At 22.3% G+C, this 19872-nt stretch overlaps 1 protein-coding gene across 3 annotated transcripts in view; it reads left to right on the plus strand.

The window, feature by feature from the left end:
• Positions 1–19872, plus strand: part of CdGAPr (GTPase-activating protein CdGAPr) — a 174109-nt gene that overhangs the window by 92015 nt on the left and 62222 nt on the right. Inside the window, exons 1-2 of one of the 3 annotated variants that reach the window (XM_065501801.1) lie at positions 14401–14560; positions 18951–19141. The exons of the other annotated variants lie outside the window; for them this stretch is intronic. The gene's annotated coding sequence lies outside the window, so the exon portion shown is untranslated. Of the gene's footprint in view, positions 1–14400; positions 14561–18950; positions 19142–19872 lie in introns of those variants that run through there. 3 annotated transcript variants of the gene reach the window in all.

The raw sequence follows: 19872 nt of genomic DNA on the forward strand, positions 1-19872 counted from the left end.
GGAGTGTTGAAATGAGATTTGAGAATGGAAATGAATCATTTCAATAGCAACAAAATATAAGACTAAAAATAAGAAAGAGAACTATATTCGGCTGTAGCGAAACTTATTTACCTATCACCTAATAAAAACTTAAATAAAAATTAAAAAAAAATTTAAGTAAAAAATAAATAAAAAAAAATATTTTTGAATTTTTTTTTATTAATTTTTTTTAAATTAATATTTTTCCCCATTTTAGGTCCCACTGCAAAGTTCTTTGAAATATCTATCATTAGATATCCAGACTTTTGCAAATCTCCCTCTTAGTAACTTAAATATATATCTACTGCATTACCCTGTTATTGTCATAAATTCGCCAGCTTCTCATCAATAATTTATTAAATCACCCTCTATTTATTGCCTTTATTATTTCGATGTATCATCTATTTCATCGGGCCTTTGTGTTTGTATACTATTCCATTCAATTTATCTTAATTAACTTTTAAAGAATTTTTATTTTATTGCGCGTTTTTTTTTTGTGCTGCCATAATAATAATAAAAAATATTTGTTAATCATGTCACATTCGCTACAGATGTGTCTTGTCTGTCTGTCTGTTAAACCAAATATGTAGTGAAACTAAAATTTAATATATAATATATATTTTTTTCTCTTAATCCAGCCAGCACATTTTTACTAAAGCTTCAATTGATTGTACCTTCAAATGTAATTTAAATTCAAAATGTTTAGAAAATGTGAGTAATTTGTAAATTACAAAATGTTTTTATGCAAAAATATGATAGCAAAACTGAATAAATGAAAATGGATTAAATCGTATGATAATAATAAAGGAATTTTGCAACAGAAATTCTTTAAAGCTAAAAATCTATATTGAGATATTTTCAGGGAAGAATTCGTAAGAATTGAAAAAATTTCAAAGTTTGGGGCTTCAATAAAAAAATATGTATTGAACAATTGTAATATTTTTTTATTTTTTTTTAATGATTTACAGTGTTAGCTATTAATTGTTAAAAAATACTTTTGAGATTTTTAAAAAAAATCTCAATTTTTTCATACTTGAAAAATTTTCATAATTTTTGGGTTTTGCAAAAAAGAGCCAGAAAAGTTCAATGTTTGAGGTAACTTTAAAAAAATATATATTACAGAAATTTAAATTTTTTAAATTTTCTAATTACTTAAAGTGTTGTCTTTTAGTTTTTAAAAATAGTTCTGCGGTTTTTTAAAATTTGCAAATTTTATGAAACTTAGAAAATTTTCATAATTTTTGGTTTTCAAAAAAAAAAATCATAAAAATTTTCAAAGTTTGTGGTCTAATTAAAAAAATTTATATTAAACAAATTAAATTATTTTTTACTTTCTTAATTATTTAGAGCGTTATGTCTCAGTTGAGCGAAAATAATTTTACAAATATAGAAAAATATAAAATTTTTTCATACTTTGAACATTTCATAATTTTAGGTTTTTGAAAAAAAAATCCTTAAAAAGTACAAAGTTTGAAGTCACATTAAAAAAATATATATTAAACAAATTAAATTATTTTTCAATTTTCTAATTATTTAGAGTGTTGTCTTTTAATTTTTAAAAATAGTTCTGCGGTTTTTTAAAATTTGCAAATTTTATGAAACTTAGAAAATTTTCAAAATTTTTGTTTTCGAAAAAAAAAAATCATAAAAATTTTCAAAGTTTGTGGTCTCATTAAAAAAATATATATTTAACAAATTAAATTATTTTTCAATTTTCTAATTACTTAAAGTGTTGTCTTTTAATTTTTAAAAATAATTTTAGGATTTTTTAAAATTTGCAAATTTTATGAAACTTAGAAATTTTTCTAAAATTTTTTTTTCAAAAAAAAAAATCATAAAAATTTTCAAAGTTTGTGGTCTAATTAAAAAAATATATATTAAACAAATTAAATTATTTTTAAATTTTCTAATTATTTTGAGCGTTATCTTTCAGTTGAGCGAAAATAATTTTACAAATATTGAAAAATATTAAATTTTTTCATACTTTGAACATTTCACAATTTTAGGTTTTTGAAAAAATAAAAATCCTAAAAAAGTTCAAAGTTTGTGGTCTCATTAAAAAAATATTTATTAAACAAATTAAATTATTTTTCAATTTTCTAATTATTTAGAGTGTTGTCTAATAGAATTTAAAAATAGTTTTGCGGTTGTTTAAAATTTGCAAATTTTATGAAACTTAGAAAATTTTCATAATTTTAGGTTTTTGGAAAAAAGAGCCTAAAAAAGTTCAAAGTTTGTGGTCTCATTAAAAAAATATATATTTAACAAATTAAATTATTTTTCAATTTTCTAATTACTTAAAGTGTTGTCTTTTAATTTTTAAAAATAGTTCTGCGGTTTATTAAAATTTGCAAATTTTATGAATCTTAGAAATTTTTCCAAAATTTTGTTTTCGAAAAAAAGAAAATCATAAAAATTTTCAAAGTTTGTGGTCTCATTAAAAACATATATATTAAACAAATTAAATTATTTTTCACTTTCCTAATTATTTAGAGCGTTATCTCTCAGTTGAGCGCAAATAGTTTTACATATATTGAAAAATATTAAATTTGTTCATACTTTGAACATTTCATAATTTTAGGTTTTTGAAAAAAAAAATCCTAAAAAAGTTCAAAGTTTGTGGTCTCATTAAAAAAATATATATTAAACAAATTAAATTATTTTCAGTTTTCTAATTACTTAAAGTGTTGTCTTTTAATTTTTAAAAATAATTCTGCGGTTTTTTAAAATTTGCTAATTTTATGAAACTTATAAAATTTTCCTAATTTTTGGTTTGTGGAAAAAAGAGAATAAAAAAAGTTCAAAGTTTGTGGTCACATTAAAAAAATATATATTAAACAAATTAAATTATTTTTCAATTTTCTAATTATTTAGAGTGTTGTCTTGTAATTTTGAAAAATAATTTTACGGTTTTTTAAAATTTGCAAATTTTATGAAACTTAGAAATTTTTCCAAAATTTTTTTTCGAACAAAAAAAAAATCATAAAAATTTTCAAAGTTTGTGATTTAATTAAAAAAATATATATTAAACGAATCTTATGTTACATTTCCCTAATTATTTAGAATGTTCTATGTCAAATGTTAACAAAAATATTTAACGGTTTTTGAAATTTGCAAATTTTGTAATACTTTTAAAATTATCATCAATTTTGGTTATCAAAATTTCTTAAATTTTGGTTTAATATTAAAATAATGTATTAAATATTTTTATTTTTTAATAGTTTATATTGTTAGCTATTAGTTGATAAATAATAATTATTTTATTTCTTTTTTTCAATTGAAAATTGTACCCAAAATTTGTCTGCCATTATTAAAATTCCTTAATTTTTATGCCATTTTTTTTGTTATTTTTTGCTTGTTGGCAGATTTTTTATTTCATTTTATGAAAGCAGCGGATACTCTGCCTACTCAAAAAATAACAATTTCTTATTCATTGTTTTTTAGTTTTTTTTTTTTAATTTTTTTTCGTCATTCACTTGTATGCGTAAGGTTTGTTTTCAAATTATTTTTAAACTGGCCACACGCCAACAATTTCTTAAATATTTTCTTTTTTACAATTTGTTTTTAAAATCGCAAGTGATTTAAATTTAGTTGAAAATTGAAAAGAGCAAAACAACAAAATCTCATAGGCCAACTTGTCAAAAAAAAAATGTAAAAAAATGACAGACTTATTTCAGCATAATAAAAAAAATCACGCACGCCAACAAATTTTTCTTAAAATTTTCAATTATGTTTTAAGAAAACCATAAATGTTGAGAAAAAATTAAAACAAATTTAAGTAAATTCATTGTTTAAAAGTAAAAATTTTGAAATTCTTATAAAAAACAAACAATTTTTTTAAGGACTGAGATTTCAAAAATGTGACAGAGTTTGTTGGCAAAATATTGTAATATTGTTATGATATTGCTTTATCAATTTGAATCTATCAACATTTCCATTGATGGAAACTTGCAATTGTAAACAATGTTAATAACAGCATGTTATCAACATTAACTGTAAAGCAGTTAGAAGATGAAGCGGTTTTTATAAATAGTAGCGGCTAGTTTCCAAACCGTATTACCAGTGTGTATTATAAGTAGGTAATACAGTCACTCACTATCTTAAAAGAGAGTGACTGTTTTAATTATTATTGTGTAAAATTGTACTTGACAAAATCAACGATTTAAAAGGTATTTTTCGAAATTATTAAATATATAAAGTTTCTTTTAAATTTATTATACTTTAAATACTTTTAATTGACTTTTTAACTTTTTAACATTTAAATATTAACAAAAATATATTTTTTTTCTTTTTTTCCAGGTAAATATTAACATTTTTAACCATATTTGTTAACAGCATTTGGGTAAATATTTCGTGGAGTATTTTAATCTAATTGTTAAAGAAAATAGTTTTACAATTTTTAAATATTTGTTTAAAATTTGAAATCTTTAATAATTTCTCTCTAAATCCCTTCTGACTCATTCCACTTTACAGCTGTCACATTTGTAAAATTTGTAATATTTCTTTTAAAGGACATTTGCGGTTTTTCCCCACCTCTATAAAAATGTCATTTGTTGGGTTTTTTTCCTTAATACTGCTTTAGTTTTCAATGCATAATTAACTTTTCACATCACACTTTGAAATAAATATTCAAGGTGCTAAAATTTTTTAAAGAAAAAAAAAAGTCCCTCAAATAATTGCTGATGGCTGCTGAGCAGGCCAGTCTGCACTTCATGGAACAATTTTGTTTATTTTGTGGCCGGTTATCGTGTAAATAAATAAACAACATTGTTTAAGAAATTAACATGACTTTAACAGATTTATTTAAAACAATAAAATAATATTTTCCCAAAAAAAAAAATGTTTACAGTAAAGAAAATAAACCCCTGATGTTAAATGAAGACCAGAGTCTTATTATATTAAAACAAGTAAGAGTTATTTATTGGGCTGTGCCGAATATTATATACCCTTCACCAAATTATACTTCAAAATAAAATTATTTTTTTTGCAGTTTTTTAATTTTTTGGAAAAAAAATTTAAAATTTTTTTAAATTTAATTTTGTTTTTTTTTAAATTTTTTAAATTAAAGTTTTTTTTTAAATTTTAAAATTTTTGTTTTTTAATTTTTTTTTTTGTGAAAAAAAAATTCGGGTTAAAATTTTTTTTCCGATTTTGACCCATTGTAGGTCCAACTTACTATGGTCTTATATACGTCGTTGCAAATGTTTTTGAAATATCTATCATTAGATATCCATATTGTCTAAGTTAATGACTTAGTAATCCAGATATAGGTCAAAAATAGGTAAAAAAAATCGAGGTTGTCCTGATTTTTTCCTCATATCTCAGCCATTTGTGGACCGATTTAGCTGATTTTAAATAGCAAAATTCTCGAAAGCATGTCTGACAGAATTATTGAAGATTTGGACCCCGAAGATATCTGGGGTCTTCAGAAAATTGATTTCAACAGACAGACCGACAGACAGACAGACGGACATGGCTTAATCGACTCCGCTATCTGTAAGGATCCAGAATATATATACTTTATAGGGTCGGAAATGAAAAATGTAGAATTTACAAACGGAATGAAAAACTTATACTCTTCTCACAAAGGTGAAGGGTATAAAAATAAACCCATGAGGAAATAAGGAAACGTAATTAATTATATTGAATTGAAAATCATTAAAATCTTAAGCTGAAATTTCGAATCAAGTCTTAATTTTAGCATCAAAGTCGAATCATTTGCTATATATTTTCAGCAAAATGTAAAGAGTCATATGACCTTTGACCCTTAATATATTTTAGGGGGACCTTAACACCTTGTTGGCAACAGTTCTTTTGTCTATGTCAATTTTCAGTTTACTGCCTTGGATTTTGAAGTTTAATTCTGGTTTAAATCTCATGCGAAGCCATAAAGCGTGTGACCTTTGACCTTCAAAATCTTAAAATTCTTTTTTAAGTAATTTTTGAGTCAATTTGTAATTCTCATAATAAGTACATTTTACAACTCAATTATTAGTTTAAAGCAAAACTTTTCTTAAAAAGGGACTTCTTTATTTGTTGTAAAACAAAATGTGTAGTAAATTATCAGATTCTTAAGCTGTATTTGAGACCCTGATTTCAACATTGTTCTAAATTCCTTTACAAATCTCTATATTACACAAGTAAAGGCTTCCACAAATAAACAATTTTATAAAATTTTCTTTAATATGTATTCATTTCGAAAACAGGTTACTCGATTACTCTAAACAGATTATGTATCTCAAATGGTTACTCGAATAACCATTATGGTATTAACTTAATTTTTATACAACAAAAATCAAATGAATTACAAATATTCTTTGATTCTAGCTATACTTTATTTTAAATAATAAATTTATATTTCCAGCGATTAACAAAAACCGGTTACTCAAGTAATCACATTTCTGGCATTACAGATTTTGTTAAAATTTACTACTATATGAAATAGTTATTAGTACCACATTAATTTTGAGTAATCGGTTACTTTAAAATCTAAAACGGTTACTCAGATTTTTAAGTAACCGGTTATTTGTTAAAAAATTTTATATTTTAATTATATGTATTTACTATTAAAATATTTTTAAATTTATTAACAACTTTGAATAACCGGATACTTAAATATTTAAAACGGTTACTTGAGTAACCATAATTTTTTGGATCAAAAATTTTAATTTAAAACTTACTATATAACATATTTATTAGTACCACATTAATTTTGAGTAACCGGTTACTTTAAAATCTAAACAGGTTACTCAAGTAACCACTATATTATGATGATACATTTTGTTAAAAAAAATTATATTGTAATTGTATCTACTATTAAAATATTTTTAAATTAATAACAATATTAAATAACCGGTTACTTGAGTATTTAAAGCGGTTACTCGTTTCATTAAGTAACCTTTTAAGTAATTTCAATAAAAAATAATGCTAACAAAATATTCAATACATAATTTTAAACGTTTTCCTATCAACAATTAGCATTTTACTCTTTTTTAACAAGCGGTTACTTAAGTAACCATAATTTTTTTTTTATCATAAATTTTAATTTAAAACTTTGTATTGTAATAATTTTGGCTGAAAACACATTTTGCAGTTTGTAATAACATCGAATAACCGGTTACTTGAGAATCTAAAGTGGTTACTCAGTGATTAAAGTAACCATTTAAGGTATTTGTGTTAGTATTATAGGTAAACATGTATATTTAATAATTGTTAACATATTTTTTCAATAAAAACTGCCTCTTATTCACTTACAAATAAACGGTTACTTAAGTAACCACATTTTTTTAGTCATACATTTTGTTAAAAGTTTTTTTTATAGTAATATTTAGTAGTATTATTTTTTAATAATCGATTATTTAACTGTTTCACTCGGTTACTCGATTAAAGTAACCACTAATAATCGGTTACTCGAGAATTTTTTATTTTCACTAATAATTGATTAAATTTTTGAAAATATCAATTGATGTTAAATGATTATTCAACTATTTTACTAGGTTACTCGATTAAAGTAACCAGTAATAATCGGTTACTCGAGTATTTCTGATATTCACTTATAATTAAGCAAGAATTTATTAAATTTCTGAAAATTTCATCAAATGTTAAACGATTACTTAACTGTTTTACTCGGTTACTCGATTAAAGTAACCAGTAATAATCGGTTACTCGAGTAGTTTTTATTTTCACTTAAAATTTAGCAATAATTTATAAAATTTCTGGAAATTTCATCAAACGTTAAACGATTACTCAACTGTTTTATTCGGTTACTCGATTAAAGTAACCAATAATAATCGGTTACTCGAGTATTTCTTATTTCCACTAATATTTTAAATTTCTGAAAATTTCATCAAGTGCTAAACCATTACTCAACTCGGTTACTCGATTAAAGTAACCAGTAATAATCGGTTACTCGAGTATTTCTTATTTTCACTTATAATTGAGCAAGAATTGACTATATTTCTGGAAATTTCATCAAATGTTGAACGATTACTCATCTGTTTTACTCGGTTACTCGCTTAAAGTAACCAGTAATAATTGGTTACTCGAGTAATTCATATTTCCACTTATAATTGTGCAATACTTGATTGAATTTCTGGGAATATCATTAAATGCTTCACTTTACTCAACTGTTTATCAACGGTTACTCGGGTAACCGTTGCTGTTTTTTTACATAAATAACCTGTAATTATCGACTACTTAAGTTCGTATAAACTTTCTTCTTAAAATCTTGCAAGAAATGTAGAAATTTCTTTGCATTTTGTCAATCGTTAAACGGTTACTCATATAATTTTCCAGTAACGAGTACCCGTTACTGTTTTTTACTTAAGTAAACTGTAATTATCGGTTACCAGAGTTCTTGTAATCTTGCAAGAAATGTAGACATTACTTAAAATTTTGTCAACCTTTATAACGGTTACTCATATAATTTTCCACCGGTTACTCGAGTACTAGTTATTGATTTTAACATTTTTGATTAAAAGTAAATTTATAACAGCAAAATTGCGTTAAATTTTACATTCTGGTTTTCATTTATAACGGTTACTCATATAATTTTCCACCGGTTACTCGAGTACTCGTTATTGATTTTAAAATTTTTTAAGAAAATTAATTTTATAACAACAATTGATTTGAATCCATACATTCTGGTTTTCTTTTAAAACGGTTACTCATATAATTTTCCACCGGTTACTCGAGTACTCATTATTGATTTTAGCATTTTTAAAGAAAATTTAATTTATAACAACAATTCTGTGCTGAATCATACATTCTGGTTATCATTTTAAACGGTTACTCATAATTTTGCACCGGTTACTCGAGTACTCGTTATTGGTTTTAACATTTTTGAGGAAAATTTAATTTATAACAACAATTATGTTGAATCATGGGTTCTGGTTTTTATTTGAAACTGTTACTCATATAATTTTCCACCGGTTACTCGAGTACTCATTATTGATTTTAACATTTTTGAAGAAAATTTAATTTATAACAACAATTCTGTGCTGAATCATACGTTCTGGTTTTAATTTAAAAAGGTTACTCATATAATTTTGCACCGGTTACTCGAGTACTCGTTATTTTAAAATTTTATGAAGAAAATTAAATTTATAACAATAATTGATTTGAATTCATACATTATGGTTTTCTTTTAAAACGGTTACTCATATAATTTTCCACAGGTTACTCGAGTACTCGTTATTGGTTTTAACATTTTTGAGGAAAATTTAATTTATAACAACAATTATGTTGAATCATGGGTTCTGGTTTTCATTTGAAACGGTTACTCATATAATTTTCCACCGGTTACTCTAGTACTCATTATTGATTTTAACATTTTTGAAGAAAATTAATTTTATAACAACAATTGTGTGTTAAATCATACATTCTGGTTATCATTTTAGATGGTTACTCATATAATTTTGAACCGGTTACTCGAGTACTCGTTATTGATTTTAACATTTTTTTGAAGAAAATTAAATTTTAATAACAATTGCGTTGAATCATCCGTTCTGGTTTTAATTTAAACCCCATTTAATAGCTTTTGGTTGTGAATTATTTCAAACAAACCATCTCTATAAAAATTGTTTAATCTGTCTGTGTTTGAACATTTATTTTGCATATTTTTTTTTCAACAATAAATGAATAAATGCTGTGTGAATAATTTGGCATAAATATTGTTTAACTCGCATGTATTTAAAATAATATATTCATCATCAAATAGTTTTGTATGTTTTGAATTTAGTCATAGTTTTTTTAGTTCAAATATTTATATTAAAAAGTTTTTTTGAATGAATATTAAGAAATTTATGTGTTTATAACGAAAACACAACAATATTTTGTTTTTATATTGCTAAAGTTTCATCTTTTTTTTAATATATTTTTTAATTTACAGCATGTTTTTTTGTGGTATTTTGTGTTCATAGTTTAGGGGTTTGGGAGGTTTTGAAAAATGGGGGTTTCAATCAAAAACAAACCATAAAAAAAAACTGAGAAAAAAACTTTCGCTAACCATGACATATTCAAAACATTTATTACTTTGTATGTTGCTGATGTGCTACACAACCAGCTACTGGCTGTTTGCTACATATTAAAAATATTAAAAAATAAATAAAAATAAACACATTTAAAATTTAAAAAATTTCATTTGCATGAGTTAATTTTTCGCTGTTTCGAATAACTTTATTAAGAATTCTGAAACGTTTTTATTTTAGAGCCGTTTTTTTTTTCTTCTTTTTTGTGTCTTCTTTTAAAGATAATAAAAAAACAGAAAGTGAAATTTCGTTTTAGAAACTTTCAATTTCATTTAAATTTCATTATTAAACTCAATTTAAAGTACTGCCACAAAATAATAAACATTAAAGTGGGTAGAAAAAGTACAAAGTTTTCTAAATTTTTAAATTGATTGATTGAAATGAAGATAAAATGTAAAATCAGGCTTGGAATTCAAATTTAAAACAAAAACTCAAAAAAGCGTATTTTTTTAAATTATAAACTTTAAAAGAAATATTTAGTTTTTGTTAAACGAGTACTCGAGTAACCATGAATTAATTACTTTTATTTTTGATAAAAATTCATTAAAAAATAATGCTTTTTTATTTAAATTAAATTATTTTTCCATTTAAACCATATTTTTAATCTTATTTTTGTATTTTTAGTTAAACGAGTACTCAAGTAACCGTTTGATAATTGCATAAGTTATGAAAATACAGTCACTACCATAATTGTTATGAAAATTCTATGAATAACTCATGTTTTTTTTAATTTGTATCTGCTAAAATAAACCGGTTACCCGATTTTTTTAAATGAGTAACCATTTAGAAATTTATTTTTAAATAATTTTTTTTTGAATATTTCATGACCTAACTATTTATAACATTTTTTAATCAAAAATATGTAATAAAACTTAAACGATTACTCGAGTAACCGTTTCAAAAATACTGAAAAACAATTAATAGTATTTTTTATTTAAGGAAATGAGTTATTAAATCGTATTTCTAGCATTTTTTATATAATAAAATAACGGTTACCCGCTAATATTTTAAACGATTACTCGAGTAACCATTTCAAAAATGATTGAAAACAATCAATAGTACTTTTTTGTAAAGAAATGTGTTATTAAATAGTATTTATAGCATTTGTATCTAATAAAATAAAGTGGTTACCCGTTAATATTTCAGAAGTAACCGATTTAAAATTTTATGAAAAAATTTAAATTTCTCAATATTCATTATATTAGCTATTTATAACGACTGTTTATTATTATTTAAACCAAATTTTGTACTCTAACTTAAATGATTACTCGAGTAACCGTTTAATAAAAAGTTTCAAAAAAAATCTATAGCACTTTTGTAGCGAAAATGTTTAATTTAATCTTATTTTAAGACTTTTTATCTAATAAAATATAGTGGTTACCCGTTAACATTTTCAAAGTAACCGATTTAAAATTTTTGGAAAAAATTTAAATTGCTAAATATTAATTATATTAGCTATTTATAACGACTGTTTATTATTATTTAAACCAAATTTTGTACTCTAACTTAAATGATTACTCGAGTAACCGTTTAATTATAAGTTTCAAAAAAAATCTATAACATTTTTGTAGCGAAAATGTGTAATTAAATTTATTTTTAGCCTTTTTATCTAATAAAATAAAGTGGTTACCCCTTTATATTTCAAGAGTAACCATTTTAAAAGTTGTAAAAAAAATAATTTCTCAATATTTATTATTTAAACTATATAAAGCGAATGTTTATTATTATATAAATAAGAAATTGTAAAATTATTTAAACGGGTACTCGAGTAACCATTTAATTTATACTTAGAAAATCTTCCAGAGACCTTACATTATAAAAATTCTATATTAAATCTTATTTTTAGCCTATTTATCTAAAAAAATATAGCGGTTACTCGATATTATTTTAAAAGTAACCGTTTTGTAAGTATGTAAAAATCCATCTATAGTTTATTATTATTAAAATAGTTCTTTCTTTACAAAAATTCTGTGTTAAATCTTGATTTGGAGGCTTTTTATCTAATAAAATATAGCGGTTACTCGATATTATTTTCAGAGTAACCGTTTTTTAAATGTGTAAAAATCAATCAATAGCTTATTATTATTGAAATAGTTCATTATTTATGAAAATTCGGTATTAAATCTTATTTTTAGCCTTTTTATCTTACAAAATATAGCGGTTACTCAATATTATTTTAAGAGTAACCATTTTGTAAGTATGTTAAAATCATTCAATCAGTTATTATTTATTAAAATCCAATATAAAATCATGTTAATAACATTTGTAGGTAATAAATTAAAACGGTTACCCGGTTATTTTATTCGAGTAACCGTTTTTTTGTTTGCTAAAAAATACTAGTATTTGCAGTATTGTATATTAAAACAGTAACTTGATTGATTTTTTTTCAGGAAATGTAGTAAAATTCCATTTTATTTTTAAAAAGTACTCGAGTAACCGTTTTATAAATATTTAAAAATTAATAAATATCTTAATATTTATTAAAATACAGCATAAAATTATGTTAATAACATGTTTGAGTTATAAATTACTACGGTTACCCGTTAATATTAATCGAGTAACCGGTTTTTAATTCCCTACAATGTTGTAATTTTAGCTTTTTTATGTTAAAACAAGAGCTTTATTATTTTTTTCAGGGAAAAAAATTGTTAGTCGTATTTTATTTTTAACGAGTACTTGAGTAACCACTTTTAAAGTGTATAAAAATCAAGGATTTTCTCATTATTAATAAAAATTCAATATAAATTAATGTTAATAACATGTTTATGTTATAAATTACTATGGTTACCCGGTTATATTAACTGAGTAACCGTTATTTAATTCTTTACAAGGTTGTAATTTTTAGCTATTTTATGTTTAAACCAGAGTTTGTTTGATTTTTTGTTAAAGAAACGCTTTTTAATTTTAACCAGTACTCGAGTAACCACTTTTTAAGCGTATAAAAATCAAAGATTTGCTCATTATTAATAAAAATCCAATATAAAATAATGTTAATAACATGTTTAAGCTATGAATTACAGCGGTTGACAGTTTATTATCAACGAGTAACCGGTTACTCGTTTAAAAGTAACTTTAATAAAGTACAATTATGTTATTCGGATATTATTTTATTAATCTAAATCTCGTTTAAGAACCAAAAAGCAATTTATTATACAGAAATTTTACTATTAATCGAGCAATTATTTAATAAAATGTTTAAAATACCCCATTTGCCCCATTTTCACAATCTCTGGTTATCGTTTTTCATAACGATTTACATCCAATTAATATAATTTTTATATGAGAACTGTCGAAAAGTGGGTCTAACTAACTCTTAAAGAAGAAGGAAATTGTTGTAAAAGTTTTTTTTTTTATAAAACCGCAAATATTTATCGTAAATTATTTATTTTTATTCATAATATGTGAAGTATATGAATGTAAAGAATTCTTTTAATTTTTTTTTACTTTTTATCACAAAAATGTTTGCGGTTTCTTAACAAAAGAATTTTTTTTTTAAAAAATTTTGCAACAAGTTCCTTCTCTTTTTTGAAAAATATTTCTACATAGTTTTTATTAACAAATTAAACGTATATAATGATTAATAAATAATTAAAATACTTGAATGTATTAATAATGGCGGCATTTTTTTAGAAATTATGCAGTAAATTGTAGTAAAAAAGTATTTAAAACACATGTGGACCAGCCATTAAATGAATTTATTCGGCGTTTGTAAGTTTGTGTGCGAGTACGTATGAGTGTTTCGTTAATGTAAATTATTATTATTACGTTTCATGCCATTCTCTCTCTCATTATATAGAAAAAACAACAAATAAAACGAACGACAACAATAAAAATATGAAATTTATTCAATATGTGTGAACAGCATTCACAAAAAAAAATTATTTCGTTTTTGTTGTTGTTGTTTTTTTTATCATACATATTTTTTTGTGTCTCTTCTTTACACAACTAGATGATGACGATGAAGTTGATGTTGTTCTTGTTGTTGTCTGTTATTGATGACGATGATGATGTTATTGTTGATTGTTCATACGACTCGTAGTCGTATTAAATCGGTGAATAACATGATCATTTTACAACATTATATATCTTAAGAGTTGTTGTTGTTTTTGTATGTGATTTTATTTTTGTTTTTTTTTAATATTATTTTCTTCTTCTTAAGTTTGTTATTACAATTTTGTGTATGAGTGTGTTGCTCATTCGCCTGTTTGTGTGTAACAGTGTTGTTGTTGTTGTTTTGTTTGTAGCTGTTTGAAATGGGGGCTGCCATCTATTTTACACTCCACTCTCACACTTATAAATTTAAAACAAGTGAATTTTTGTTTTCTTTTGCTTCTGCTTCTGCTCCATGTGCTGTTGTTGTTGTCGTTTCTCTGTTAATAGGGCCTTTAGACAATATTCAATGAAATCGCACATTTTAGTCATACTTTAAACACGAAAACGAAAAGGCGGGTTATAAAAAAAAGGAACGTAAAATTCATAAGAAATTTATTTTAGAGTGAGCGCGAGTGTTTAATGTAAATATTACGAGATTTAAACGTTAAAGTGTATTGTTTTTTTTGTTTAAAGGTAAATTAAAAGTGAATTACATATTTGAATACTTGAAGAAATTAAAGGGAAATGGTTTTACTTGAAATAACAAAATAAAAAACCCCAAAAAATCTGAAATAAAATAATAGAAAATTAAATAGAAAAACGGAACATAATAAGAAAAATATATTTTTATAATTAAAAAAATAAAGAAATTTTAAAATAAGAAATACTGAAAATTAAACAAAAACATTTAATAAAAAATGAGTTTAAAATTTGAAAATAATACTAAATTCACTTAAAAAATAAAGTAAAAATAATATATGTAATGTAAGAAATTAATAAAAAATATTTAAAATAATACAGAAAAATTAAATATGTATAAAACAATAAAATATGGTTGAAACTGGAAAATAATAAATTTAAATAAAATTTGTATAAATAACAATAATAAAAGAATGTTAAATACATAATAAAAAATATAATCAAATAAAAAATGTTACAAAAAAGGAATACAATTGTGCAATATTATAAAAATTTAATAAATTATTTAAAAGAAAAAAATTAAAATAAAAAAATTTATAAAAAGTATTAAAGAATCGAAAACAACAACAACAAAAAGAAACGATTTAAAAAATATTAAAAAATGTAGGAGTATAAAGAAACTTCTTTCAAACTTGAAGAATATTAAAAATGAATGAATTACTGATACTGTTTTAGAAAATATTGAAATAAATTTAAATAGCACAAACAAAATTTTTTAAAAATAAAAATTTTTCAAAAGAAACCTCTCAACAATGTTAACAAAAAATCTGGAAAAATTCTCAAACTTTTTTTTAGAAAATTTTGAAATAATTAAAATTTTTATCAAAAATAAAAATTATTAAATAAAAAATTTTTTACAAAAAAATATAAATTTATTAAAAGAAATCTCACAATAATGTTAAAAAAAATCTGAAAAAAATTATCAAAAATTTTTTGGAAATTTAAAAATAAAAATTTATTGCAAAAAAATCTCACAACATGATCAAACATAAATAAATTTGAAAAAATTCTGAATTGTAAAAAAAATCCATGAAAAATGTTGAAATAAATGATTAAAAAAACTAAATTTGTTTGAAAATTATTAAAAATTAAAACAAAACCTAAATTACTATTACTATACTTAAATGTTTTTAAGAAAATAATAACTTTCCTTTGACATTGAGGAATTGATAATAAATAAAACACATTAGGAATAATATAAATTTGATAAATAAATATTGAATAATGTAAATTAAATTTATTAAAAATTCCACTTTGTTTCAAAAAATTCCACAAAAATATAAACAAAACAATTCAAAACATAAACAAAATAGTCTGCCAAAATTCATAACAATGAAGATTTATATTTATATTAAACCACATTTCCATACCAATCCATTTGATTTTGACCTGCAGATTTTTCAATAAATTTTTAGTAAAAATCGCTGTTTATTCTTAGTTTGTTTTTTATGCAAAAGCAATTGTAAATGTAACTACATTATTGAAGTTTTGTAGATCACCTGTTTATAAATATAGCGGTTACCAAATTTTTATTATCGAGTAACCGGTTTTAAATTTCCTTTAAAATGCTTAATTTTGTAAAGTTTTATGTTTAAACTATTTAAACTATTTTATTTAAATAAAAAAAAAATATTTTTTTAACGAGTACTCGAGTAACCGTTTAATAAATATTTCAAATTCATTTAAGAGCTTAGTTTTTGTGAAAATAACATATTAATTCAACTTTTTTACATGATTTAGTGATGAAATATAGCGGTTACCAAATTTTTTTTATCGAGTAATCGGTTTAAAATTTCCTTTAAAATGAAAATTTTTTTAAAGTTTTAGGTTTAAACTATTAAAATTGTATTTTAATCATTATTTAAAAAAAATAATATTTTTTAAACCAGTACTCGAGTAACCGTTTCATAAATATTTCAAATGCATTTAAGAGCTTAGTTTTTGTGAAAATAACATATTAATTCAACTTTTTTTATTATTATTTTGTGATGAAATATAGCGGTTACCAAATTTTTATTATCGAGTAACCGGTTTAAAATTTCCTTTAAAATACAAAATTTTGTAAAGTTTTATGGTTAAACTATTTAAAACATATTTTAACATTATTTAAACACAGATTTGTAATATTCTTCAAACGAGTACCCGAGTAACCGTTTCATAAATATTTCAAATGCATTTAAGAGATGAGTTTTTGTGAAAATAAGATATTAATTCAACTATTTTACATGATTTAGTGATGAAATATAGCGGTTACCAAATTTTTTTTATCGAGTAACCGGTTTAAAATTTCCTTTAAAATGCAAAATTTTGTAAAGTTTTATGTTGAAACTATTTAAATTGTATTTTAATCATTATTTAAATAAAAAACAAATAATATTTTTAAACGAGTACTCGAGTAACCGTTTCATAAATATTTAAAATGCACTCAATAGCTTAGTTTTTGTGAAAATAACATATTAATTCAATTTTTTTTTATTATTTTGTGATGAAATATAGCGGTTACCAAATTTTAATTATCGAGTAACCGGTTTAAAATTTCTTTTAAAATACAAAATTTTGTAAAGTTTTATGTTGAAACTATTTAAATCGTAATTTAATCATTATTTAAGCAAAATAAAATAATATTTTTTAAACGAGTACTCGAGTAATCGTTTTATAAATACTTAAAATGCATTCAATAGCTAACTTTTTGTAAAAATACCACATTAAATCCTCTTTCTTACACATATTCTATAATGTTCTCAACAATTTTATGCACTAAATTGCAATGGTTACTCGTTTAATATAATCGAGTAACCGGTTTCTATTTTGTTTAAAAATATTAGTTTCTCTTTATTTTATATTAAAAAAAACAGTTGGTTTGGATTTTTTAAGAATATGCCGTAAAATTTTAAATTTTCAACGAGTACTCGAGTAACCGGTTTATAAATAAATGTATACAAATCTTTATAAATATTTAAAAATCTTTATTTATTGCATTATTTATTACAATCTGATAAAAATATAATGTTCTCAACAATTTTATGCACTAAATTGCAATGGTTACTCGTTTAATATAATCGAGTAATCGGTTTTTATTTTGTATAAAATTCGTGGTTTAGCTTATTATTTATTACAAAATGTTAAAATATAATGTTTTCAAAATTTTTATTAACTAAATTGCAATGGTTACTCGTTTAATATAATTGAGTAACCGGTTTTTATTATGTTACCAAATATTATTTTCTCTATATTTTATATTAAAATAACAAATAATTGGATTTTTTTAAAGAATATGCAGTCAAATTTTAAATATTGAACAAGTACTCGAGTAACCGGTTTATAAATATGTAGTCATAGATATATAAAAATCTTTATAAATTTATTATTATTGCCTATTTATTGCAATCTGATAAATTATAATATTCTAAACAAATTTATGCTCCAAATTACAATGGTTACTCGTTTAATTTAATCGAGTAACCGGTTTTATTTTATATAAAAATCTTTGTTTGTGCATTATTTATTACAATCTGTTTAAATATAATGTTCTCATCATTTTTATACATTAAATTACAATGGTTACTCGTTTAATATAATCGAGTAACCGGTTTTTATTTTGTTGAAAAATACTAGTTTCTCTATATTTTATATTAAGCTAAGAGTTGGATGGATTTTATTTTAAGAATATGCAGTAAAATTTTAAATTTCAAACGAGTACTCGAGTAACCGGTTTATAAATTTAGTCTTATAGTGTTTAGTGAAATCCTAAACGACCATAATTAAAACCAAAATGCCATGAAATAAATGATTTGCTCTAAATAATTTTATAACTAATAAAAAAATAAATTTTTTTTTAAATAAATTGCATTTTATAGGGCAATTTTCGGGCATTATTTTAACATTTATTAACAAAAAATCATAAAAATTTATGAACAAATTTGTATTGTAATAAAATTTAATACATTTTGAATTTTCTGTTGCCCTTTAATTAGTGCTTGTGTTCACTTGAGTGAGCAAAAAAATATAAAAATGAAAAATGTTTTTTGTACATTTTTAATATAAAATTTTTTGTTTTCTTGAAACGAGGTCAGTGTCAATCAAAAATATGTGTTTCTTTTATAAGTTTTTATCCAAGAAAAAAAAAACCATAAAATGTTTTTTTTTTTTTAATTTTGTGGCCGATTATTTTGTAAGAGTTGTTTTGTTTTTGTTTTAAATGTTTCAATTTAATTTAGTGTTTTGTCAAACCTGTTGTTTAAATTTTATTTTAAGTGATTTATAAGAAATTTTATAGTTTGTGTTACAAAAAAAAATAACTTAAATAAATATTCATTAATTTAATGAAAAAAGTCATTTATTAACAGCTTATATGTGTTTATAATCTATTAAATGAAATAATAAATAAACAAACCCAAAAAAATAGAAATAAAGCAAATTTAATAATCTACAAAAATTACCAGATAAATAAATAATTGCAGGCCTGCAGAGTTTTGGTTGGGAATAATAAACATTTATATATATTCAACGTTTAACAAAAGAAGGTAAATTTCTTAATATTTTGTTTTTTTTGTATATTTTCAATGTTTTGTTTAAGAAATTGTGACCTTGATTTATTTATTATTGTTTTTCTTAATCAAAAAAGGAAACATAAGATTTGTTAACTTAATATTTATGCCAGAAATTGCAAAATTCTTTGTGATTTCAATGCCATAAATAAATAAATTATTTAATTTAAGCTATAATACAATAACGAGTACTCGAGTAACCAGTTTACAAATATTTTAAAATCATTAAACTATATCTGATTATATATTAAAATCCCATATAATATTTCTTAACAAGCTTATTTAATAAATTACAAACGGTTACCCGTTTAATATAATCGGTTAACCATTATATTATTTTAGAAAAAGTAACCGGTCTTAAAATTTGTTATCAATTATATTTATTATTTTGTTTGTTTTATTTTTTTAAAGAAATTTTTGTTAAATTCCATTTTATTTTCAACAAGTACTCAAGTATCCGTTTTATAAATATTTAAAAAAATCGATATTTAGCGCATTATTAATTAAAATCCATAACATTTTTATGTAATAAATTGCGATGGTTACTCATATAATGTAATCGAGTAACCGGTTTTTAGTACCAAAATTTGCTTATTTTATATTAGAACATCCGTTTCTTCCACTTTTTTGAAGAAAATATAGTTAAATAAAATTTTATTTTGGACGAGTACTCGAGTAACCGGTTTATAAATATTTAAAAATCAATG

The sequence above is a fragment of the Calliphora vicina genome, chromosome 2, assembly GCF_958450345.1.
Source record: "Calliphora vicina chromosome 2, idCalVici1.1, whole genome shotgun sequence".
Taxonomy (NCBI): Eukaryota; Metazoa; Arthropoda; class Insecta; order Diptera; family Calliphoridae; genus Calliphora; species Calliphora vicina.